The sequence below is a fragment of the Amblyomma mixtum genome, chromosome 9, assembly GCF_055824585.1.
Source record: "Amblyomma mixtum isolate Tamu chromosome 9, ASM5582458v1, whole genome shotgun sequence".
In the NCBI taxonomy this organism is placed as follows: domain Eukaryota; kingdom Metazoa; phylum Arthropoda; class Arachnida; order Ixodida; family Ixodidae; genus Amblyomma; species Amblyomma mixtum.
The window spans coordinates 4,986,036-5,013,401 of record NC_143020.1 but is presented as its reverse complement, the minus strand read 5'-3'; the positions used below and the strand labels follow the sequence as shown (position 1 = coordinate 5,013,401).

The 27,366-nt window shown below is 47.7% G+C and overlaps 1 pseudogene; it reads right to left on the bottom strand.

The window, feature by feature from the left end:
- Positions 1-1,130: 1,130 nt before the first annotated feature.
- LOC149328138 (uncharacterized) lies at positions 1,131-10,989 on the bottom strand (annotated as a pseudogene).
- Between the last annotated feature and the right edge of the window lie 16,377 nt (positions 10,990-27,366).

Here is a 27,366-nt window from a genome sequence, read left to right as displayed (position 1 = left end):
CGCGCAGTAAACAGAGGAGTTTGGCTCCGCATCCAACGCTCAGATGAATTCCTGTGGAGATTGGGTAAAAAAGATAAAACATGAAAATATAGTGTAAATATTTGTAACTGGAGGCATCTTTCTAAGACAACTGGCAATTTTCAACGGCTAAAAAGCAAATATTCTCTTGATTACAATCAATTTGCTTTGGTCGTCTTGCTACCATAACCTACCTTCAAAACACCAGCTACACCAGAGACAGAGAAGCTGCTAGAACGCTGAATAACGCGGTAGTCGTCAAGGGGCATCACCGTGCGTTCTGTTTGGAGGAATGGCAGACTTGCGACCACTACGCCCGCGCAGCCTCCTCTCTGTAGGAAAGAAGAAGCTATCATCGAGTAGAGTAAAGTAGTGATCAGTGTTGAGTCTTCTGACAACGATAACGAAAAGTCCTTGAGATACAGAACCGTTGAACAATGCCTCCCCTACTTCCGTTTTCTTTCGCGAGATATTCGTTTTGTACGAATGCCACTGAATTATCGAATACCCCCGAAAAAATTTGATTTTAAAACGATTTCGATTTAATACAACGCGATTCGTTTCCATTTTTTTCTGAACTTTTTTATTCGATACGGCGGAAAAGCGAAAATCTTAGATTTCTAAAAGTAATATTTGCATACCCTTAAATAGGATTTGTAAAGGATACTTCATAGAATTCGCAGCATAAAATTTATGACGCATCAATGTTTAGCTTTGCTCCGTTGTGTTTTTTTTTTACATAATTTCCTGAGCTTTCATATGCTGGGCCAATAGTGGCAGGGTTTTACCGCCCAGACACGTCAGTTCTCGCGAATATCTCAGAAGACACGCCGAAAAACTACCGCGCTGTTCTCACAGTTCTCTGTGAAGATAATAGACATGAGTTTACACACAAATGTTCATACCAGATAAGGGTCAGCAAAAGTCATGCATAATATAAAAAGAATGCTTAGATGATCCGCTGGTGTGGAGTATTGAGAGCAACGTCTCATAGCTACGACGCCAAGTGGTCGACAGGTATCGCAAAAGGGAACACACAGATCAAACAGCAAAAATCATACAAAAACATATCACCAGGCAGCCGTCTCCGCACACAAATACACATCGCTGCATCAGCCGCGAGGTACCGTAACGTTCTCGCAGTAATTGGGTTCACCGGCCTCCGTGCTAGGCGGGCAGTGGTACGCCGTGGCAAAGTCAGCGTTTCGCCAGAGTGGTACATTCACCAAAAGCGTGGCGTCAAATGTGCCACTGCAGCTGTAATAAGCGTAGCGCGCGTAGAAGAACTGTGCCTCGGACATCCAGCGGACACTGAAGGCAGGTCGCATTGTGTACCAGCTGGGTCTTGGCGACGCAGTTGCGACGCCTTTTGCAGGCTCAGCTGGCGCTGACCCGACCGCGGCGGCGATGCGCAGACCCATCTTCAACGCCTCCATTTCGACCGCGCCTTTGGGGTCCTTTGCGGGTAATGAGCGCGCCTCGCACTGCCTGCATTTAAGTAGCCGCAGCAAAAGGTTTTGATATAAGGGCCTGTCTTATCTGTTTGCGCGAAGAAGAATGAGTATATCCACGTGATAAAGTAGTGGATTCTTTTTTTCGGTGCTTTTTTGTCATTTTTGTCCATTGTTTCGGTTAACTGGTCCCGCATTTAGTATATAAGAGTCGAGCTTCCTGATTGTAAAGCTACGTGTTTCACATTTATGTTTTAAGCTATAAATAATGATTCCAAACAGACTTTATTAACGCCGAAACAATGTGTTTTAAGTATTCCTTTGCGGTGCGCATGTAACCTGGATATAGTTAGTCAGTTAGTCAGTCAGTTAGTTATTTAGTTAGCTAGTTAGTTTAACTAGCTAACTAAATAGATAACTGACTAACTAAATAAAGAAATTATCCAGGTTACATGTGCACCGCAAAGAAATACTTAAAACACATTGTTTCGGCTTTAATAAAGTCTGTTTGGCTGGCTACCGGCCATCTTCTAAATGCGCCAGATAATAAAGATAACGAACAGGGTCTAATTGTTTCAAGTAGGATGCTCTTGCTGAACCACATTCTACGCACCCTTAGTCTAGCTTTGAGAGCACCAGAGAGCGAATGATTTGAAAAAGGCCTACTCGGAACCCCACCGTTTTCCTGAGACCACTTTTAGGACAATGAGGGCTCTAGAATCTTTTTAAGTTGTTGATGTTCGGTAGAAATGCGCGTTTCTTTTCAAAAATGGCGCCTAAAAATTTGTGTTCTTGCCTAATTGGCACTGTGGTCTGGTTCAAGTATAGATTAGGATCGACCAGTAGGCCCAGTTACAATGAGAACAGAGCACTTACTGTCTTTTGAGGAGAAAAATTGAATACATTTCTGTCTGCCCAAAGAGCTAGTTTATTTAGTTACATTTGTATTTGTCTCTCTGCACATACATATGCTGAACGAAGTGCATGCTATATGTAGGTCATCTACATAAACCGAAAACATTACGCTCTTGCGAACTATTTCAGGTAAGGAATTCATTTTTAAAATGAAATATGCCGTGCTTAGAATACACTTCTGGGGTACGCCGTTCTCTTGTGTGAAAGTAATGGAAAGAATTGCTCTTAGGCGGACGCAAAATGTGCTTTTAAAGTTCTTCAAGCAGTATGGCATCCTTCCGTGTATACCTAGGTCTGCTAGTCACGAAGGATACCAAACTTCCACGTGGCATCACAGACCTTCTCGAGGCCGAAGACGCGATACAATACTGCTTGTGGATGAACACCTCCCCGATGGTGTTTTCTGGGACAACAAGGTGGTAGGTCGTTCATTTTTTTTTTCAAATCCACATATATGCACTCTAAAAGTCGCCGATATTAAAGTACGAATGTCAGTCATATGTCGACCGCACTTTCGTATGATTTTGCTGTACAGCTGGTGAGGGCTATCGGCTTATAACTCCTAGAACTTGTTGGTGGTTTTCAAAGCTTCAGAAAAGGTACTACGAGTGCGCTCCTTCTCTATTTGCGCGAAGTATAATTGTTATATCGCCATGATACAGTACTGAATTCATTTTACTAGTGCATTTTTGTACATTCTTTCTGTTATCTTGTCCCTCGCTCAGTTTATAATAGCCGAGCTTCCTGCTTATAGTGCTACGTATTTAACATTTAGGTTCTCAGCAATAAACAATGTTTCCAAACAGACTTTATTAAAGCTGAAAAAACATGTCTAAATATCTTTTTTTTTTGAAAGATGCATTAGAACCTGAATACTTTATTTATTGAACCCTCAGGGCCGAACGCATTCGAGAGGAGTGGTTACAAATAACAAGATACATAAAGTAATGAAATAACTGTTACAAAACAGTTTCATCCTCCTGTTAATTATGTTAGTGCGGTCCGAAAATACTCGTTATCACTTATGTCGAGAATTTCTCCGGGAAGGTTCCATTCAAGTGATCCACGTGTTAGTAAAGACTAAAATGTAGATATGGTGTGATATTTTTTTCCATTCCAACTTTGTGACGCTGATGAATGTGGTGTGACATGTACACGGGACAAGTTATTGATTATGTTTAGTCTAATAGCGCAGAAGCACGTAAGGCGGATGTAACAGTGAATGAAACAACTAACCTTTCGGCTTTATTGCCGCAGAAAAATGACTTAAGATATGTTTTGGGGCGCATGCTGTCTTTCTTTTTTTTAACGGTGGCACATCAGAGCCCCCAAAAAATATTTCTGGTTTCGCCACTGCCATGATCTACCGTGTATCTTAATGTCTAGTGCAACATCTTAAAGAAAACATCGCAACTAAAGTTAGGTTAATTAGGAGTGAACTTTTTTTTTAAGGTTGAATGCGGAATATGGTGACGGCAGTACTGAGACAACTCAGAGCATTCTCTAAGCCTGGCGTGAAACTATTAATCACAGCGTTAATTTGCGGGCGAAACAACTACACGCTACCAACAATTACTTTAAGAATGACTGGTTGCGTAAAGCGCCACGTTATTTTTAAAGTGCGATGTGAACGAGAAGCATTTAACTAGACTTCATATTACGCAGACCCATAATTATGGATTTCATGTCATGAGAGCAGCGGAGGCCGTTGTGCATAATTTCCGAACCTTAGGCCCAAAAATGAAATTAAATTCAGTCACTTTAGGCTCCCACATTGCTAAAGGGTACAGCAAGCGCCTTAAGATGACCTCGCCGGAATACTTCGCATTTGCAGCTGTGAAATATACCCGCGGGCGGTAGCTACTGTGCTGGGGATAGAGGAACCTTCCGCTCACAGCAAACTATGATCTTAACCGAAAATGCTCGCAACAGATTAGGCCACGTTATTTCGTGAGGGCTTGGTTTTTTTTTTTGGCTCATTCACAACAGAGTAATATACATTACCTGAACTCTTTGAACGCCGCCATTGTTTCTCGAGACCAGCCCGCCGGTCTCCGCACGTTGCTCCACATCAAAGCTGCCATACGACTCGCAATCACCGCGGCGTCGGCAAGCAGTGGATTGAGGGTGCCCGAACTCAGCCAGCCGTAGCCCGAAGACGACACGTACAGGGTGGCCTTGTTCAAAAAGTACAGTCGGTTGTTGGCTCTGTGCTCATTGTCGTCTCGAATCCAGGGGAACCCTCGTTTCATATTTGCCTTTTTAGCGTCGAACTCGAAGTTGTGCGCCAAGAACAGGTTTCGAGCGAATCCTTGCTTTGACATTTGGGGAACGGCCGGCTCCTGGAACACCAGGTCGCCGGGTAGCTTCAGAGTAAAGTTGCCGACCATCGTCCGTAAGTGCTCCGTGTCATTTGGCGCCGCCATGAGCCGCAGGATAGGGGCGTATTCCACGAATCTTTTTCGAGTCTCCTCGAAGATCTTATGCAGCTGCTGGTCTTTCGCGGGACTCGCGAGGGCCGCCACATACGTGACCCTCCATAGCTGGCCACTCTGGAACACGTGGTCGTTACAGACTTCCTTGCTACGCACTGTTGGCGATTTCAATGTGTTGCCCCTTTGAATGTAGCTCATGGCATCCAGGGCGACAACAAGTAGCATGTAGCATAAGGACAACGGCTGGTCGCTCCTCAAGACGTAGAGAAAGCAGCCTTGGAGATCGTCTGAAATTCGCTAACTTGGTCAATATCGATAAGAAACTCGAGAAATATGTCCCTTAGCTGCGACACTTTCAGACCGCCGAAGATGCCGCTCATCTCTTCTAAAGACAACGAACCAGTTCTTTTTTTGTCAAGTGGAAATTTTTTTTCCCACGCGGACACGTCCTTCCGGGTGTAGTTAGTGCCGAAATGCGCGCTCAGGATGGAGAGAGCAGTGATGTAGCAGGAATCGTCGCAAAATGCTTTGTATTCGGTGGTCCGGAGTAGCCTCCTTTTTAACACGAACACTTGTGTTTTAGTGGTACGGCTGATTAAAGTGAAAATAAACTTGAGGTGGTATCGCCTATCCACCGCGAGGGCGAAACGTAGCAAATCTGCGCCACTCATTCGGCTGGAGGTGTTTGCGATTTCCAGCACGATCGTCGCGACATCTCTGGCTCGCTGACCTTGACGCCAAACCTCATTGAGGCACGATGTGTAGAGAGCGTGAAGTGCTGCCGCAGCCGGGCTGCCGTAGTTTTGTGTTCCTTTGATGATGTTGGAGATGATGTCCTCCTGCGAATTTGCACAACAGGACAAGGACCAAGTATCTAATTAAAGACACATAATGAACTTTGTTCACAATGGTCATTTTGGTCGTACTACGGAGCATTGACACTCGTGTCGTTGAACCAATGTGTAGAATGAAATTAGAGTCACATTGTCCGCATAGTACCACGGAGTGCAGATCCCCATCTTTAGGGACTGTTTTGTGTGGGTTCGATATCCAAGCGGCGATAAGGTAAGGGAAACCCGACGCGGAGAGTGTTTTACATATTAACATGTATCCCGTGTAGCACAGTGTGCAACGTCGACAATCTTTCGGGGTACTAAACGTACGAACGATGTTCTATTCGCGGACTGCCAATGCATTACATAATTTATCTTGATCGTTCACGGCTTTGTCAGGAAGCGCCAGGGCTGATGTTCTCGCAGAATCCGGGAAGTCCCACGTTGCAGGACAGAGGAGAGAGGACTAGTGCTTCTTCGCCTCAAGGCTTCTCAAAACTGCCGATGCGCAATTCACGCCACGTGGCCCAACAGGAAACCCAGTGGTCTTTCAGTTTTGACAAGGGTTGCGCTTACTCCTTCTATAATTATAACGTTAGCGCCAATCAGACTTTCACTACGCCTAAACTGGATAAAAAACGTAGCAGTTGTCGCTTGGTGCAACTGAAACCGGGCGCGTTCACCTTCTATCAAATGCAGTTGGTATCCAGATAGCGTATGCAATGACCGTTATATGTTGGAGTGTGGCACTCAGCTCTGCAATGTTCCCTGCGGAGAGCGAACAGGGTGAAATGATGCGCAGTGCACAGATTCAAACACCTTAGCATACATAGAGTAGGAATGGAGGTCGGCAAACGTGGGGCCACTGAATCTCCAACCTTCTTGGCACACCCTGGGCCAACGTTGGCGGCCGATGCAGGCCGTCGTCAGCCTAAACTTGCTGCTTGGATCGAGTAAGCACTGAAAAGCGTACCGCTGCGACAGTTGCTGAAAGGAGCAGACAACTTCGCTTCCTGTTCACTGCGTAACAAATCTCCTAGTCATCCTTTCCATACTTCGGCACCAAATCTGAAAAGAATGTCGTGAGAATACTCCACAAACAATAACCTTAGGTGTCCGGTTTATTACACTCAAACAAGCTTGTACTGCCAGATCTGCAGCCAATATAATGTAACATGTGCTTTAGCAGATCTCTTATCACGGCACAAAGCAAGTTGTTCTTTGATCCACAGGTTTCACTTGAACATAATGTAATTCATGTAATTCAGCTTGAGTTTAAGAAGCATTATTCAATCTTCAACTGAAAAGATTGAATAATCTCTTGAACAGAATTTTGTCGCGGTTTACGTTTCCTTACTATTACTACTGCTCGATTTCGTCTGTCCTTCTCACTTGAATTCTTGTGGTGCTTTTTTTTTGTTATGTGCATTTCATTGACGTATTATTGTATGCCCACTCCTGCCGAGGGCCTCAAACTAAGGCCGGCAGTATCTTGTAAAAAAATAAATAAAAACGAAGTAAATTTTCGGTTTCTAGCTCAGCCCAGAGTGAAAGCGTATGCTTTAGTGTTTTGTTTCTAATGAACAGGCGCACTCTGGTAGGTTGGAGACACTATTTTCCGAATGTTGGTCAAAAAATATTAGCTTTTGTTTTTCTTTCATTAGTATGACTCCTTTATGGTTCCTTCAAGCGTGACAATAGAGTAAGTCTTTTCGTGTATAAATTTAAGTGTGCGGCGCTAAATTCATTAAAATTTTGAACATGTCATAAGTAAGGATCCCGAAGAACCCTCTGGAGGTGGACTGTACTCGTTCCAAATTTCGCTAAATCCCGCCAGAAGAGAGTGAGACCTGGATTTCTCCTGTCAAGCATTGCAATGTGAATAAAAGAAAGACATGTTACCTCCCAGTGAGCATGCCAAGATAATTTTTGTTGTATAGTGTTAAACAGTTTACTTCCCTTTATTTTCAACGACCTCTAATACATGGACTTCCACTGTGCGGTTATACCTCAAACGATTCCAAAGGCCCCAACACACAGTCAAAGCCTGCGCAATGATATATTTAAATTTCCCACTACCACAGGCGCGCTCTTTAGAATGCGAGTGTAGCGACGTATCACCTTACGTGCACGCTTCAAAAGAGGTACGCCAGCGAAGAAAACAGTATAGAGCATTGATGGAGCCTGTCTTTCTCCGTCCGATCGGTTTTCCTCTCCAATTTTTCTGTGCTTGTGTAAATTTTAGGGAAGCTATAGGAGTATACCAGACATTCACCGGCGCGCGATTATCTATTCAGCGCATGCGCGAAAATATGAGAATAGTAGTGAGAACGAGTTAGAGCGCAATGAATAAACAAAATCACATCGTTCCTGCGGTGCAGTGTATGAGCATCCAGTTATTGAAAGATTAAGGCAGTGCATTCAATCCACTTTTCACTGATATTCTTTCCTGTCCTTTTTTTTCTTACGAAGCACAAACAACACGCAAATTATATGTGATTCACTTCGGGGAGTAGGTGTCCCTGCTAGGTAGCGTTCTGTGATACTTTTGATCCGAATTTGCCTTTCGGACCTTTTCACTCTCGTTTTGATTCTCATCCCGTGACCCTTTCAGGCCCATCAAATCATCAAAGTTGGATGCCACAAGTCTTCAAGCGAGCGAGAAAGTCGTAAGTTTTTTGCAGCAGTTCGGACATTTAGCAGTTAAACATATTTCAGTGGCCTTTCACCTCACCGACATATGCTAGTAGGTAGTAAAGGGCTACGGGAACTGCGTGCGCTTTGCTGTTGTCATCAGCTAGCGCCACCTTTTCCCCTTGCACCATGCAGAAGAAAACCATTTTTATTCCGACGTAACAATAAGGAAGGGTACAAGTAAGGAACAGTTTGCTCCTTGGATATAAACTTTTTCTGCAAAAAACATTTCCAAGCGTTCAAATATTTTGGAAATAATAATGATTACAAATGTAATCACTGAGGCCTGGCGCCCTATTGAAGAATAAGCAGCGCGGTCTCATTTGAGTTCTCCAGCCTGTGACTGCTTCTGTGGCGCGAAATTAGCTTCTTGCGCAGTCTAATATGTGCCAGTAAACGTCCTGTCCTCCAGAGAAAATGTCTACATCTAGTGAAAGAAAAACATTTCAAGATTAGCCTGCCACATGTGTATGGCTGTCATTTAATAGGTGAAGAAATATTATTTATCGCACGAACCCAACAGTAAGCATAACACAAGAGCATTGAACCTCTATGGATTATTGCTCTTTTCAGCAAATTTCGCACTTTAGGACGTTACAGAAGCGAGCAGTAGTGTAACTCTTGCTCGTCAGCATTCTCAACATTGTGTTTCCTAAAACGAAAACTCAGTTCCGCTCCCTCTAATATTAGGCTTTTGGCATATAACACTTTTCTTCGGACGAAGCTCGAATACGCATCTATTATTTGGGATCCGCATACAAAAAAGAACATTAACTCCCTTGAAATCATTCAAAGGAAAGCAGTCAGGTTTATTTTCCACAAATACAGCAGATTTGATTCTCCCACAAAGCTATAATGGCAGAAAATAATATCCCACTTCTTTCAGACCGCCGAAAAATAAACCTAATTTTGTTCCTAAGTAAGATTCTTTCACGCGAGGTAAACATTCCAATACCTAACTATGCTCAACCTTCTACCACCAGACGTATACGACACACTAAGGAACACACACTGCAGCCTATCTTCGCACGAACAAATTCATTTAAGTATAGCTTCTTCCCCCGAACCATCACCGATTGGAACATGCTCCCAGAATCCCTTTTTCAAAATAACAATTTTAGCAACGCATTGGAAGAACATTTCCTTGGTTAAGTTGTCTCATTTTGTATTTTTTAATGCTGTTGTTTTTAGCTTCCCTTTGTTATCGCCGAATGATGCTGTGTTGTTTTTTCGTTTCTTTGGTGTATTGTTAGGTTGTTTGCCCCTCCTGCCTGGGCCACATAGGCCTGCGGTATTTTGAAATAAAATAAATAAATAAAAAACTACGCCTAAGGCTGAAAGCTGTCCTCCTTTCAATTTCAGAGAAGTGGACACACTCGCAAAATATTGCAGAGCAAGACAAAATTAAAAAAGGTGACCCCCCCCCCCGCCTTGCAAGAAGCACCTTCAGCTCATGAATATTTCTCTCTTTTGAGCATTTCGCCTTCTACATTTTTAGAAAATGCAAAAGGATGCGTCGCGTTCGAGGCTTTAAATGTTCAAAATGAGATCGTAGTCGCCCTGCTTCTTGCACACCGTCTCTCAAAAGAAGCAATGCTTTTGTTCAATCGACTCAAGAATTCCGCTTGCGTTGGAGAGTACACCGACCTTCACGCAACTGAAACATCACATCGCAGGCTGAAGCTGTGCGCCATGTAATTATCGCATATGCTTGAAAAAAACTGAAAAACAAGCTGTACTTCAGCAATGACAAGCGCTATTTCAAAGCAGATGATATTAAATCTTCATAGGAATCACTCGACTAACCCATTTGAACGCATTAAGTTCCTCTGGTTCCATTTAAAATGATGCAAACAAAACTGATGAAGAACCAACAGAATTTTATTTTCTGGTGAATTATCCTTCTCCGACACATAGTGGCCTCAGGATATCGATTGTTTATATTGAACAGCTTAAGTTTGAGCCGGAAAGGGTCAATACACAATCAAGTCTGCGGAGATGGGGTGCCCGCAACTGACAAAGGACAGAGTAAATTGGACAGACATGGGAGAGTCATTTGCCCTGAAGTGGACATAGTCAGGCTAATGATGATGATGATGATGATTAAATAGTTTACAATTCTCTCGACTCGAGTGACCATTTAAGTTGCATTCAAAAGTTATTAGCGAAATTCGCTGTTTGAAACAGTTTCAGACTAGCCGGCAGGCGAAACCAGCAAAATGCAAATGCAGGTTAGCAGATTTTCGTGATTAAAACTACCAGGATGTCCGCACGAAAGCTCACCAGCATGTCGTTGGCCACGTCTTGCTGCACAAAGCCGTGTCTGATGGCGTTTTTGGAGATGTACGCGTAGAAGTCTCTGCAGGGCGACTCGTGCTTGTCGATGACGGCGAACAGCCTGCCTGCCTCGCTGGAGCAGCAGAACCGAGGCCCAGTGCCGTTCCTCTCGTCCCGCGTGGCAGCTCCGTGGATGGTGAACAAGAGCAGCGCGGCGGTGGCCGCTGCCAGAGAGGCTCCGCAGAAGCAGCCAAGGCAGGTGCCGGCTGAGAGTAGCTCTTTGGCCCGCCAAGGTGAAGTCCGAGACGCTGGGGGACCGCCGCCAAAGGGTGAAAGTAGGCCTTCTTCCGTAGCCTGAGGCTCCATCGTGTCCGTCTTCTTCTGGAAAATGCCCTCGAGGAGCGCGTGGAACTACGTGTGGTCAGCGCCTCCTTGTGCTAGAAATGCCCGGTAAAGTGCTCGTGCTCCTGTTGAAGAGATAGAGAAAACTTTTAATTCCAAAGAAAAAATCAGCGGAAGGACGCACACACAGAGAGGGACACAGGTCCAGTGGCGTCCTGTGTTGCTTTCTGTGCCTGCGTCCTTCCGCTGGTTCTTTTCTTTAGAACTACGTGCCAATTGGCCCAAGCAACCTCTGTACCCTACTGAAAACTTTTAATTAGCATAGCATAATTCGCAGGAGCCGGGTGGCCGGGGCCTCTAGTCCAGTGCTCCGCTGGCGGCAGCTGACTTGCGGACTAGTTAGATGATCCAGGCTTGCTGGACCAGGTTGTCGCTGGTCAGGGCCTCCTCCCACTGATCGTGTGTCGGGCGTGGCACTATTAACTTTTGTCCGACTTGTCGTGGCATTCCCAAGAGGTATGGCAGAGCATGGGGCATGCTGTCCACCAAGTATAGTAACGGTATTATGTGGGTCTGATCTTATGCAAAATGTGGACTTGGATATGTGTTTGTTTGCATTCTCCTCCAGTCAACAACACCCGATGAGGACAGTATGTGTGGTGGTGAGAATTGTCTTCTGTCTAGCCGAAGGTGGTCTAGTGTGTCAACATACGGTCCTAGGAGGGGGCGGGGGTTGGGATGGGGATCTGCCCGGTTTGTTAGAGCTGGAGCTAGGTCATTCGCTACCCCGTGTCCAGCTAGGCCTTGGTGACCAGGTTTCCCTCCTATTCTGTGTGAGTGTGAGAGTGTACTTAATAGTGTGCTCGCCCTTCCGTGAGGTTTTCCAGCAAGGTAGTCCCTGCAAGTTTGTTGGGAGTCCGTCACTATGTGCGATGACTTCCCCTCTTGATCTTGAGTTTTGATGGTGATGGCTATGGCCAGTGATTCCGCTTCCACAGGATCTTTACACTGATTCAAGCCCTCATGATTGGCCTCTTCTGGTTGTCGACCGCAGCAATCGCGAACCTGCCTGGCACGGCGTAGGCCCTGATGTCATGTATACCGTCTCCGGGTCTTTGATAGTTTCTTTTTTGCCAGGGCATTGACCGTGGCTCTCCTTCTTCTGCCGTTCGTGGTGCATGTGCCTCGGTATCTGGTTTACATAGACCTCTCTTGAAAGTGTCAGAATTTGGGACTTCCTCTCACTAGTTCGTAGTGCCTGCCATAGCCCCAGTCTCGCCAAGGTATACCTACCCGCTTATGTTGAGGCATCAGGTGGTGACATCAGCTTTAATATTCCAGGATTTCAAGCTAGGACACCACGGGGATATAAGCCTCAAAATTGAGGCCGCTTTCAAGTTACGACAGGTATCAGAGCGACCACTACCCGGATCCTCCGAAGCGCAGCCTCCCCTGCACGGATAACACCACGTGGGAGGGCTCTGCATAAGGAGAGATGAGAGTACGTGAGCACGTGTGCGGTGCCCGAGGTGCCCCTTTCTTGTTAAAAGGAGAGCGACATAATCCCCACCGGGCAAATCCAGAAGTGGAGGCCGGAGAGCTCCTGCACAGTTAGAGTCCCGCAGGGTTACTACAACAGTGATTTCAAAAACATTTTGTTCCACCTCTACCTCCAGAGTAAGGAGCCGAGAGAGCCACTAGGTAGGAATCACGCATCGGGTCGCAGTATCAGCATGACATTGGGAGGTCATGAGGCTACTTGATATCCACTCGACACGAGCTGGCTGCGGAATGCGTCCTGACGGACTACGGATGTTTTGGAAAACTCGGATGTAACTTCCGTGATTCTGATGTTATTCCTTATTTGAACAATATGATCTGCCGTTAGAAGTCTACCTCTTCTTTGGCACCATTTAAGTTTAGAGACGGGCATTGTGGCCAATAGGCTCGTTCCACAATACTCGTCTAGATGCCTCTTTATCCTGACAGTTCGGCCTCGACAATCGGCATGCAGAACCCATAGCCCGAGGTTTTACTAACCGGGTACCAATAGAAGGCTGAGCAGCCCCAAAGCCGGTACCACAGCAGAACTGTGCGGTCCTTTACCATCACTGGCTAAATCGGCTAATCTACCGCCCACCACCACCACATGAGAAGCTGACGTAGGAAGAAGTCGTAGCATGGAGGCAGCTACAGACGAGCACACATCCACACCTGCGCCTCTTAGACCGCATACACACCTCATTATACCCAAACACCCGCCTGCTATACGGGGAACACCATTCGCTGTATCACACTACGCGGGCCCGAAAATTCGAAACCCATAACCTCAGCAGTGGGAGGCCGTGCAGTCCCGCTCAAGCGTGGAGGACCAAAGACAGCCGGTACACCGGAGGAGGAGGAGGTGGTAGAAGAGGAAAGGCGGGGAGATTAACCGCAAGAATAATCGGTTTGCTACCCTGCACGGGGGGAAGGGGGTGTGGGGATAAAAAAAAATGAAAGAGAAATGGGAGTAACAGAAAATTGAAGACCCTATAAAAAGTCAGTGCAGCAAAAAGCTAAGGATATAGGAGGACTGGATTGAAGACGCCTCCCAGTTCGGAGGCGCAAAGCACTTTATAGAAAAGTGTTCATCATAACCATCACCTCTGGGCACCTCTGTAGAAAGCTCGATGATCAAAGAAAGACGCGCCTCCAAATTCATACCCCAAAACATGAAGACAAAGAAGACGCTGCAGTATCGACATACTGGGGTGGAGAAGATATACACAGGTCGCCGAGGACGTATAGGACCAGCCGGAGACCTACTAATTACGGGTTAAATATAAAGAAAACTACTTAAAATACGTAGTGCATGAGGCTACCAACAATAACGCGCAGCGCGAGTGCCTTTGGCAGTGCCCGGGTTGTCTATATGGGGAAAGCAGAATGGTCTTTGCAGCGGTCTGGTGTCAATCCCTTTTAGGGCTGCGGTACGGTAAACTCGATTTTTATTGTATATTGCTTCTGTAAAGAGTTCTCAGTGTTTCAGCCTTATGTGCGTCTCCATTTCCTGACGAAATTCTCGTAAGTCTCCTGAGAAAAGGCGCTATAAGCATTTCATTTTGAACACTCTCCGCAAGATAACGTACAATGAACGTCGCGGAGGAGGAACACTGGTTCCAGGTATGAAGCAAGGGTGCTCCGTTGTAAGGCTTGGGCCATGGGTTCTAGTTGTAAATGCAAAGAACTGTTTTTTTTTTCTTGCTTCTTCTAGGTCTCTGCCCCCTTTGCGATTCATAACTTGAGTAGTTTTGGTGCATTTCTTCTCGCAAAGTTTTCATGATTGAAGGCAAGTCTTTTGACGCAAGAACAAAAAAAAAAGTGTGGCTTGACCGAAGCAGAATAAGCTAGCTAAGTCTTTCAATATTTACTTTTCTTAGTTTACTTCATTTTGTTTCATTTAATTCATAATTTTATCCGAACTTTCCTTTTCAGTCCATGCCATTCTTTGAAACCATCGGTGTGGCACTCCAGCTTGCGTTTTACCTGCCTTTATTTAGCCGCATCATTCCAAGGAGAAGCCGCGATGTCTCACTTTATCATTGCCATCATCACATCACACCACAACGGAAAGCAACCTTGCTTCATGGTGGACAGTCTGCTCGGCGTGAGTGTCTTGTGTTTGGCGACGAAGGACGGACGTTGCGTTGTGCTGATGCCGCAGCGCTCGGCAGCCCTCAAAGCATGCAGACCACTACGGCGTTGGCCTGACTTTCAGTGCTGATATCTCGGCTTGGTGTGCTTGCTCCAGACTTCGTTAATCTTTTCTTTCTTTTCCTTATACGCCCACCTTCTATTTCCCCCTTGCAGGGTAGCCAACCGGAACATCCTTGTGGTGAACGTCTCTGCATTACCTCTACCTGTATTTTCTCTCTCATTTGTTTAATAGTATTTTTCTAATCATGTGTTTGGCGCATCAGAGCCTTTGTTGCTTATGCGCCATAAAACCCAATATTACTAACTGTATTAATATTTTTAGGCCACGTAAAAATGCTGGTGAATAACAATCCATGCCTCCCAATTCTTGCCGTTCCGCTAGTGTGGGCATGTGCCATCTACTGTAAGCCCAACAACAATAGCAATAGCAGACCGTCCGGGCAAATGTAAACACCCTAAAAATTCAACACAGTATCTCACGGCGACCAAGGAAGAGATTCGACGCCTGAAAAGCCGAGGCCTTGCATCCACCATCGGAGCCAGACTATCACGCTGCTGTGCCCGGACTGCTGTGCACTTCATTCTTCTTACAGCAGAGCACGCCGACCACTCGCACAAGGGACCACTTTTGGTAGATATCTTGGCGTTCGAACGAATTCATACGTAGCCCCTCCGGAAGCAAATGAACCGCTCTTCAGATGTCGGAAGTACGACTTTGCATTTAAACGATACAAGAGTGGTACCGTGCCCATTAAGCGAACACAATGAGGAAGGAATCACCGCTACGATCGCGACAAGTAATGGCTACCAGTAGCGTCTAATGCACGGCCGACGGTACTTGCACGCGGCGCCTGCTTCATAGGACATCACTGGATTGACCACTCTATTAACCAGTGCGACATAGCAGGCCTAGTAGCCATAATATCAACAAAATATTCCTTCACAGCACTTAGCGACGACTAGCACCGCATGCTTTATCATCATGTCGAGTACCTGATCAAAGCCAACAGCACACTGACAATAAAACATTTTTTTCTGGCATATGGCTCTGCATGTCCCGAGCCGAATACAAGTAGGCAGGCCTTCTGTGCCAGCTACAGAATCGCACCGCTAATCTTTCATGACTTTCGCTCCTGCAATGGCGAAATTTGTTCTAGGGAGTAGCATCGCTTGTATGAACAGCTTACTACATTTCTTGCATCTCGCTTTCCCAAAGTGAAGCCTATTGAAAAAAGCCTCCAGTTGAATTACCAATTCGCTTTCTAATCGCGGACATTGTGGCCTACCCTGCGCTCTGCTTTGCATCCAGTTTCTTGTGCTACAGCTGAGTTCCGTTTTTAGAGGTCCTGCATCGACATTTCAGCAGTAGCCAGATTGATTAAACGAAGCCAAGGTTAAATCTTCCGAGCTTTTTTAAATCTCTTGATGCCACCTACCCCAACATTGTCGCCTGAATTCATGCATTGAAGGCCACAATGTCGCCCGTGACGTCGCGTGCAGTCTATTCCGAAATCTATAAAACCGGTCGCTCCCCGCACTTAACTGCCTCGGTATGCATCTAGATTTTACCCGATCATTCTTGTAGGCCACAGCCTTTCGCTGCAAAATGAACCAATAGTTTGATTTATGCCGCCCGTGAAAACACTTCAACGACGACGCACCACCGTTGGCAACATTCACACTCTAGCACATCTTCGAATACGGATCCAAACAAAGTAAACTACCACCACCGCACTCATCACTCCCGAGAGTTGAGGAGAGCACCATACAAACTGCTTCCGGGACATATAGCACGAGCACATATTCCGCTCGCGCTACCCGCCATCCAGCAGCGTGCGACCAACACTGTACCCCTGCACGTGGTAGTGCCGAAATTCCAACCGCATCGACTATTACGATACCCGACTCCCTTTTCGTAGCAACCTACTGTACCTATCTCTGGCCTGCAACATCAGCAATGGCGTATCATGCGGGCGTGCAGAATACCAGAAGCAACTGCAGTACTGGACTGAGGACCTGCCGACGATGACCGATGCCCTGCTGCCCTTCCCTTAAAAGTTTTTCACCACGACCGTCGAGAGGAGACTCCGTGTTCAGGACGCTGCATGTAAGAGGATGGCCAGAACCCGAAAACGAGTTGTGTGTGGAATAGGAAGTCAATGCGTTTTGAGCTCTGTCCACAAGCGCTCCGCTTTTAGAGATCCCGCATATCTAACCCTACAAATGTGCGTTCGCTGACGTCGAGGTAAAAAGAACGTACATGCCAATAGTCAGCCCTGGGTGTTGCAGCACTTGTCGCAGAAAAAGGCGTTCGAGCTGGCAACCGCCCGCTGAGTTTTTTTGTTGGACTGTTTGTATAGTCATTACTGTTTTGTTGCGCCTCCATGGTGCGCTTCTGGAACGTAAGCATTTTTATTTATGGAATTCACACTAGATCTCCTAATACATCAAGTTAAAAATGCTTGTACAAATAACACACGATTGTCTAAACACATAAAAACAAAACTGAATATACATGCTTTGGCGCAAGTCTCGCGCCATGAAAACAAGCAACAAAAGGACTGCCGCAGATTCAAAAAGGACAAGCGTAACGTAATAAGTAAAAAAGAAGCATTGGCGTAACCTGCTACAAAAGTTTGTAAAAGGAGAAGGGTGTTCAGTTAGCACAGTAATGCAGGTGCACCTTGTCAAACGTTTTAATTTATAATACAAATGAACAGGTGGGCAAAAGCTAAAGGACCAAAACAAGTCCAGCTGAGCCATGTCTTTTGCTGGGACATAGCGACTAGAATTTCTTTTAGACGAAGGCCATGCGCCATAATGGGTCCAGGGCGTTGATTACCAGCCAGCAGCGGTGAGCAACTCCTGAAGTGCACGGGTTGCGAACGGACTACTTGACCAGGCAGCCAAAGTGCATTCTGTTGAGAAGTCGTCGCAGAAAGAGTTGTGGTGCCAGCGCTCGGGGGCAGCGCGTCGCTACTGTCCCTCCTGCAAGCTTGGTACCTCGGCGGTTTTAAAACGGTCCCCGCTAATTCTGGTCATGTGACGACACTGCAGCTGAAAAAGAAAAGAAAAGGGGCTTATGGTAATGTTCACTCAGAAAAGGATTGAGACCACTGAAAGAAAGCCAATCAACCAGAATTAAAAACTGGCAGCACGAGAAATACAGCCTCAAAGAACGCTATGAGCACAATTCCAGCCTGGTTACTTACCCTTTTTTAAAAATGTTGCCAGCGGGGCACTTCATAAAACAAATGAACATTTATCTGAACGAGTGATATTCAACTTCGAGGACGTTTCAACAAGCTGGCAAATTAAAATCGCTAGTCTTTTACCGTTGTGCTAATGTTAATTAGAGCCACATGTGGGATGAGGCATGCTGGTCCTTGTTGGAGCGGTGTGGTGTGGCTGTAGGCTAGGCGTGCACAATGCATGTCCGTGGACCACGTTGCACGACCGATAGGCGCGCACAGTGCGCATCCATATAAAACAAGTAGGCGGCGCTTCAGTAGCTGGGTTCAGTGAACCCTCACGGTGTGTGTGGTAGTGCAGCACACGCGTTTTAACGCGACAGGGTTAAGGGGGTCGCGTCGCAGAAATTCCGACGTCAATGTCGGCGTCAGTGGTGTCAGCGTCGTTGACGGTGAGCGAAAAATCTACGAAGAAACCCCAGAGAAGCAACCTAGAAGGCAGGTGGGCGACCTAGGTCACATAACCTTGTGGCGTCATCGTAACCTGGCCCTCGGATACTGAGCAAACTGCCCATCGTGGAAGTTGGCAGTTAGTAAATGATTCGCTGCAAGAGATTGCTAGGGAAGAGCAGCATGGGTCGTACAAGCCCCGCAGGTGGCAGCACCTGCTATTGGAGGGCAGTGGCGCATCCCTTAACCCCTGCACCACTGGGCATTATTCACATCATTTCCCATTAACTGGTTGGTTGGTTTATGGCGGTTTAACGTCCCAAAGCGACTCAGGCTATGAGAGACGCCGTACTGAAGGGCTCCGGAAATTTCGGCCACCTGGGATTCTTTAACGTGCACTCACATCGCACAGTACACGGGCCTCTAGAATTTCGCCTCCATCGAAATTCGACCGCCGCGGCCGGGATCGAACACACGTATCTCGGGTCAGCAGCCGAGCACCACAACTACTGCGCCACCGCGGAGGAGCTTTCCCATTAACTGCACAAGTATTAACTCCCTAACGATATCGCGTCGTATACAGCGGCATTCTTTGCATTCGGGTCCAGGGTTCTTCCATTTACACGACCAGCAACCTCTCCCCTTCCTCCGCACACACACACGTCCAGTGCCAAAATGAAGAGCGAAATGAAAAACAGCTAAATACGTGTACTTCAAGGTGCTCGCTCTGGGGCGCGCCAACTGCACCAGGGTCTCCATCCTACGAGGTAGGCCAACTTTGGCTACCGATTTAAAACCTGCGGTTCCTGATCTAGACCATGATGCATATTTCACTACACCTCAGCAGCACATACGTCGAATCATTCATAGGATAAGGCCGCTGAAGTGGCTCAGTGGTTGTGGCGATCGGCTGCTGACCCGAAGGACGCGGTTTCGATCTCGGCCGCGGCTGTCGAATTTCGATGGAGGTGAAATGCTGAAGACCTGAACTCTGCGCGATGTCAGCACAAGTTAAAGAATCGCAGGTGATCAAAATTCTCTGAGCCCTTCACTACAGCGTCCCTCATAGCCTAAGTCGCTTTGGGACGTTAAATCACCATAAAGTATGAAGCATAAACCATCCATAGTATATTGCGGATATTTGAATCCGCACTTTATATTCCGTGGCAGTGCAGTAGCAGTCAAGCTTTGCTTGAACACTGAGTTAATAATTTTGACAACCAGACATCGTTTGTCATTCGTTCTGCCCTGAGAGTAAGTGGGTGTAATTTTTATGTTTCAAGGAACCGAGCACTCAGAACATTAGTGGCAAGTTCTAGATAAGCAGTGACGCCTGGTGCGCTTTAGTGAGCAGGACTTACTCGCGAAAAAAATTTTACAGGACAGCTTTTTAATGAAACATTCGGGCGTTGGGTTGGATTTTGAGAACAGTGCGCTTTTTGGTGCTATCTCCAGGAAAACGGCGCCACTGTTGTAGTGCATCGTAAATAAAAGCTCCCATTTTTATGCGCCTCTAAAAGTGCATGTTACATCATCAAAGGGCACGGAGAAAAATGTCCACTTGAACAAGTCAGATGGCGTCCTTGAGTGTGTGCTGGTCGCCCGCGCACCGGTTGGGTTCGTTGCCTGGTGGCTCAGGGGTTATGGAGCTGGGCTGCTGACCCGAAAGACGCGGGTTCGATCCCGGCCACGGCAGTCAAATTTCGATAGAGGCGAAATTTTAGAGGCCTGTGTACTGTGTCATGTCAGTGCACGTTAAAGAACCCCAGGTGGTCGAAATTTCCGGAGCCCTTCACTACGGCGTACATGTGAGTAGCTTTGGGACGTTAAACCCCATAAACGAAACCAATTGCTAAACACATAGAAGCTGGGGTTTAGGCATGGCAATCGCGTCTGATCATTCAGAAGTAGCGAAAAGCGTGGCCACATTTCGCCTTTTACATCCAGAACCGTTTCAGGCCATGTGTCCTGCTACGCTTTGTATTCGCTGCAAAAAGCAGTGCGAGGAGAAAATAAAAAGGGAGAGCAGAAGTAGCTGCGGTGGACTGACTGGTCACGGCATCGCCGACATCAAAAGTGACGTCAAGATAATGAGCAGCTGAACCAGAAAAAAATGGAGGGGACACTACACGCGTACACGAGTACACGACACGCAGTCTTGCTTTGCTAGCACTGCTGGCTCTTGCTCCCCGCAGGGGGGTGACAAGTTTATTACACACTTTTAGCCTTTTTGTCATCGAGATCGCTTTCTCGGTCCACACTTCAATACGATATAATGGACGCGCTAAACTTTGTTTACTTAGGACGAAATCGAAATGAGGGTCCCAATTTAGGAAGTAGGGACAAGGATCTTACGGTCCTTGCTTCCTTAGTACCCCTTAAATGGGGAGAAACTATGGGTAGTAAAGGAAGCTGAATCCTTTTCTTTTAAACGGACAGTTAAGAATTACGCGTACTCGTGCAACAAGACATACCACCGCGTAACATGAGCGAGAGGGAAATGAAAGTACCGCGCCAGCCAGGTTCGGGCTCTCGCTACCGCAATTTAGCCATCTGCCGCAAAGCGCTCGCCGCCTGAAATGCCCAAAACACTCGAACGCGAACCACGCGACGCGCTTCTGCGCCCAGCGCCGACTTCCTTGTCAGCGCCGAGCATACCGTTATCTGGGCTTCACCGCCGCGTCATCTACCGCTGTTTTGCAAGGCCATCCATCATCCAGATAAGCAATAACTCCGGCGCTCGAAAATGATCATCTTTACGCATTCCACAGGTAATCTCGTGGTAAGAGTGGTCATATCTGTTGCACTGCGGGGGCCAAAGGCCACGTGGTCTAAAACGCTGTTTCATGCCGTGTAAGTCGCCCTGAAATGAACGTTACTTGTTCCGGATGGCAGGTGCTAAGCGCGCATTTCGATAGCAGATGCAAAGTGCGTATTCGCTCTTTGATGTGGTGCTCGTAATTATGCTAAGATTCGAAGATTTTTGCAGTCAGTGCAGGTTATTGCTAATTAATCACTGGCTGCAGTAATCCTTCGGTGGCGCTGGGGAATCGCATGTTTTTACAACGCTACAGTGGATAGATACCCTACTTGAAGCAAAAAAATTATTCGATGCGCGCGATATATGTCATAGTTCGGTCATTAAAGACCGTAGGTTGCGCCAAAAGGTTGGCACGAAGAATTGATGTTGAGCTGCCATACCAACTAGGGAAGGAGCTTTTAGAATCTAAAAGATGACATATATTTTGTACGTCGCCGCTGCGTTAAGTTAATTCTTGTGTTACAACTGCAGCTCCGGGAGGTATGAAATCCCATGAAATTGCGAGATTCGCTCATAGTTCTAGAGGACAAGATAACGTCAACGGTCTTTCTGCAGCACAGCAGGTGTGTTCGAGCATGAGCAGAAAATTTCCGTTGCATCTCCTCGAACTACCGCTGTACTGACGGCGCAGTTAGTATGCGATAGCATAGAAGTTAAAAAAGCATAGAAGCATAGCATAACATAGCATTGCATAGCATAGAAGAATTGGCCTCGAACGGGATTCGAACCCGTGGCGGGGCAAATAGTTCAGCTTAGCTGACCGCTGCATTACATCAATACGCCTTAGCCGTGGCCTACCATCAGGTGTGTAACTGCCAATCTCCTGCGCTATGCTTTGAATGTCGTCGTCTTAATCAACTTTCATCCTCTTCCAAATGCAAAGGAGCCGCCACGGTGGCTCAGTGGTTACGGCACTCGGCTGCTGGACACGGGTTCGATCCCGGCTGCTACGGTCGCATTTGGATAGAGGCGAAATTGGTTTGGTTTGGTTTATGGGGTTTAACGTCCCAAAGCGACTAAGGCTATGAGAGACGCCGCAGTGAGGGGCTCCGGAAATTTCGACCACCTGGGGATCCTTAACGTGCACTGACATCGCACTGTACACGGGCCTCTAGAATTTCACCTCCATCAAAATTCGACCTCCGCGGCCGGGGTCGAACCCGCGTCTTTTCGGGTCAGCAACCGAGCACCATAACCACTTAGCCACCGCGGCGGCCCGAGGCGGAATGCTAGAGGCCCGTATGCTATGCGATGTCAGCGCACGTTAAAGGGCAACTCCAGCACTTTTTTAACAATTCCGTACTACTCAACGATTCAAATCTATACAGGCTGCAGGTAAAGCTTGCAAGTGTTTTCGCGCTGGCATCTAAAATAGTTACGTGGGCTTCTCCTCACAGCGTTGGAGGAGTGCGAAGAAGCTCGGTGTGATGTCACGGAAGGCAAGGTTCCAAACTTCCGCTCCCGCCAACCACTCCCTGCTGTGCCTAGTTGGATGCCAACAAACAACGCTTGGAAGACTTTGCCATCGGCGGCAGTTGTGTTCCCTACCATAATTTCCCTCAGACTGCCGGCACTTAGAACGAACTGCCCAGACAAGGTAACAGGTAAAATACAAAGGTTTAATACATGATTAAAGGTGAGACAAGAAGGAAAGTAGGTAGACAAGGTTACAAGGTTGAAGAAAAAAATTACCGACGATTACGTTACTTCCTAATGCGAAATTTGAGCGCAGCAAATAAGCTGTTTCACCTTTTCGATAGTGAGTCAACCCCAGCTGCGGAGTTGGTTTCAGGGACAACGCCGCCGATGCCGACACAAACAATATGATACCCTCGCTTCCGCAGCGCTAAGAACCAGGTCTAGCCGTGGGAAGGTGGTCACGTATTCGTCGACGTGCCGGGGCCTACGTGAAATAACCGGCGCGTCGGCAACTGAAGAGCACCCTATCCGCCACACAAGAACAGGGGGGGGGGGGGGGCCTTTCCTCCTCTTTCTGCATGGCGGCGACGGCGTTCTATGCAGTCACGCTATCTTGACTCTCTAGCGGCGTAGCGGCATCCAGCGGTATCAGTCGGTCGCTGCTAGCGCTGGGGGGATGAAAGGGGGGCGGAGCTGGTTACGAGGCCGACGACAACGCCGACGACGACGCGAAACCCAGGAACGGACGCCAAAGAGCTGCGCTCTAAAAAAAGCCCTTTTTCCATGCCGAACAGCGGCTTAAATAGGGTGTCCTGTCCCCAGGTCCCTAGTTGGGGAATTTGGTTTATCAAAAATGCGTCCAATCACTGCGAATTGGGTCTCGTGTCCATTTGTAGTGTTCCGCCCACAAGGACGTTCCAAGTTCGAGCCATTCGTCAGCCGAAACACGAGTCTGACACCTGCACTTCACAGCGAGCCGCGGGGACGGAGGTCCGGCGTCGCACTTGCGCCGAAAGGTTCCAGGAAGACCGGAAGCCGTTACCGAAGCGCGAGCACACCAGCACCCGCGCTGGCCACAAACAACACAGAACAGCCGCCGACACACCATGCCGTTGCGTTTCGTTTGGGTTTGGCACCGCTAATGGGAGTTGAGCCGAAGACCGTTCCCGCGCAGCGGATGTCCCCCCATAAACCTCCAGGGGGTCCCCTTGTTGACGCCGCCCCCTGCTTTCGGGGTGCCGGGGCCGCCACGCCGACGCCTCTCCGAAGTCCTGTCTATTGACAGTTTCCAGATGTCTGTAGATTCCTTGTAGGCTGGCGCTTCCCGTCTTTAACACATAGTAGCAACAGCCCGAAGGAGCCGTCCCGATGCTTCGGCGTTTTAGCGGAAGGAGTCGAGCGCAACAGCGGCGTTGTTTTTTTTTCCTTGAAAGCAACAGTTTATGCGTTGGAAATGTACTGGTACCTTCGATGACGTCATGACGCGCACCCATCTTGGAGCTGTGCGCTGCAAAGAAGCTTGATGGTCTTCGCGATTTTAATCGGTGATTACGTCACCATTTCAAATGCTAGCCCGAAAGAAGTTCACATGCATTACCTGCCAGTTTCACACATTGGACCCCTTTCAACTCGTGAATTTCTAAAACCTATGCAGTTGCCCTTTAAAGACCCCCCGTGTGGTCGAAATTATCCGGAGCCCTCCACTAAGGTGTCCCTCTTAGCCTGACTCGCTTCAGGACATTGAAACCCATAAACCAAACCAAACGCGAAATGCAAAAAAAGGCGTAATGAAGCTTAATCTCACGTGAAAATGACGAAACAGCGGGAGATTTGGAATACCACAGCAGGGTCGCATCCAACAAGGAACGCTCGGGCAACTAAGCACATGTTTTCACATTATGATGCATCAGTTACGTTTATCGTTCGTAAATTTTTTTTCCGGGGGGGGGGGGGGGGGGTGCGCACATTGCTTCATGGCTTGGTAGCAAAACATTCAGCACTTGCGCAAATTTTATGTCCTCAAGCAAGCAATGACTGGGGCGAAAGAAATGCGCCAGCAAGGTTGCGCATAATCAGAGACATCGCGGGGCACCAGTGATATCACCGCGTGATGACACTTTTATAGTCATGGCAGGCTTTCCTTAGGGCCACGTTTCAGAACGCTGCATATCTAAGTAAGCGTGCGTTAACAGCGGCCCACCCTGCATCGCTCAATTTCAAAACATGGCTTATTAAAAAGATTCCCTTGTCAGGCCTCCTTTAGAGCGCCTATCTGTGAAGGCAGGAGCAGCGATTCCTTCCCGCTTCCGCAGATCGCTCCTTAGCCTGAACGCGTGCATGAGCGCACAACCACTCGCTCATCACATGCGCACAAAGAGGGGTGTTTTGTGTTGTGTTGGGTTTAATGGCACATAGGCAGTTAAGGCCATCGTGCGCCAAACTCAAGGTATAATAATTTCTGTGCGATTTAATAAAAATGTGAAAAGGTGATCAGTGGTGTAAAGGGCCTAAAAATTTACCTATCTACTAATAATAGAGAAAAAGATTTAAGAATGGCTAAAGGTAAAAGCTTTAAAAAGGTCAGGTAGCCTCAGCGGCCATCCTTGGCTGGGTAAGGATGTCGAGGACCCCGACCAATCAAATGACAGCCTCAGCCCTTTCTTTACGAGTGAGGAAGTGGCTGAGGGACATCATGCGAAGCTATGGGTCATGATTTATATTTTGTTGAGCAAACCTGCTTCACAAAGGGGAGTCGGATCATTGTGTATTCGGGAAGGGGTGCAGTTCATTCACTATTAAGTGCAATTGGCACAAAATGTGATTACGCAGAGCATTCTCCCGTTTCCGCTGCACCTTAGATACAGACACTTCGACAGAGCAGTTGTTTTTTTCCCCAAACCATCAAAAACGTTGAAACAAGTGGCTAAAATACAAATGAGGGCAGGTAGCCATAGCGCGTACCTAAAAACAAATACAAAGTCTACGTGTGGCTTAATTAAATCCATTAAAAAATGGGAGGCAGCGCTTAAGTTCCGCCTTAAGGTTATGACGAGTGGCGGATCGGGTAGTTGGTGCACGTTTGACATTATTCGAACGCGCTAAAATAACACCAGCAAAGCGCTCGTCTTGGTCTCGTCCCTGTCTGTTCCTTCTTTGTCTGTGTTTTAGCGCTTTCGAAAAAAATTGGCTGTGATTAGCTTTGGTTAAAACTGGTAGAGTAGCGAGAGTCTAGCTTCTTTCAGAGACGCAGAACTCGACTCATCGTCATCTGTCGTCGTGGATGCACATTCGTCGGCTAAGCGGGCCCGTCTAGCCGCGTCGTCCTTACGTCGCTTGTGGAGAGGCTTAGCGCGCTCTTCAACGGTCTCCTCCTCTTGCCTTCGTTCCTACGACGAGCCCCAGCTTCCTCCGAGCTGTCCCTTTCTACCACAGGCTTCATATCATTGTGATTTATATACCCGGCGCATCTCTGACGACACCAAGCGCATGCGCACAACTTACGGGGCAGGCGACTAGAATTTCGATTGAGGTTAAGTTCTAGAAGCCCGTGTACTGTGCGGTGTCAGTGCACGTTAAAGAACCCCAAGTGGTCGAATATTCCGGAGCCTTCTCAACAGCGTCGCTCATAGCCTGAGTCGCTTTGGGACGTTAAACCCTCATAAACCATAAACCATTTCTTTGATCCCACTGTTTATCCCTTCCTCCATGGCGCGGTTAGGGCGTTCATAGAGATATGTGAGGTAGTAAATGCGTATTTCCTTTCCCCGGAAACCAATTTTCAATTTTACGAAGGAACGCCATCACCCGTTCGGCGCGACGCCTTGCCCGTCGCCGTGCCGCGGAGTAGCTCTCGCCACAAAATCCCAAAGGGTATTATGACGCAATAGCGTAACTAGTTAATTCCGATATACGCCGAACTTCATTCTGTACTATACATTGATAGATCCATGGGGAGTCCTCACACCCCTCCTGGCGCATTGGTGCAGCGGTTAAGTGATGCGCCACTGCCCTGCGATGGCAGGTGCACCCGGCAGTGGCCCTTGTGCGGGCCCAGGTTCCTCTTCCGGAGTGACCAATCATTAATCTAATTGACACCTGCCAGTTTTCTCACTATCCGGTTGGCAGGTTGCAATGATTACCCACGGTCACGTGACCTGGGTGTGCCACCTGTCTCCTAGGTTGCTCCCTGGACACCACCTGTCAAAGCCATGCTCTCATTATTTTTCGCTCACAACGCCGACGCCACATTTTCTGGCCAATGGGGCCTTTAAGGCTGGTATATTGTTGGTGTTTTTTTCCGGGTTATAAAATATGTTTTTACTATGCACAATATTCATACCAGGTTCCTTCAAGGAGCATATCGTTACTCTGAACGCTTGTGGGGATCCATGTTGCCCTCGCCCGCCGGATGCACCCTTCTCTCTCTCGTGGCCTACCGCGGCTCTTCCTCTGGCGGCCCCCGACATGGCCCCCGACTAGGAGCAGCGGTGGAGGGAGCGGAGGGGAGGCGCCCGCGACTACGCGTCGTCACGTGGGCAGCCCTCCTTACCCACCCCTCTCGGTTTCGGCGGCCGCGCGGGCCGCGCGCACGGGCACAGTCGGATGGAGAGAGTTGACAGCGAGCCTTGAGAGAGAGCGGACGCGACACCAGCGGCGGCCCAGGTGACCTGAACTGCTCTGTGCCTGTCTCCTGTGCCTGTGTCCTGTGCCTGTTGCCTGCCGCTGCTGCCTGCGCGCGACCGAGGAAAGACATTGGGAGATCCCAATTAAAGGTTTTGCCTGCGGGCTTATTCCTCGGAGGTGTGTTCTTCGCGGCCACAG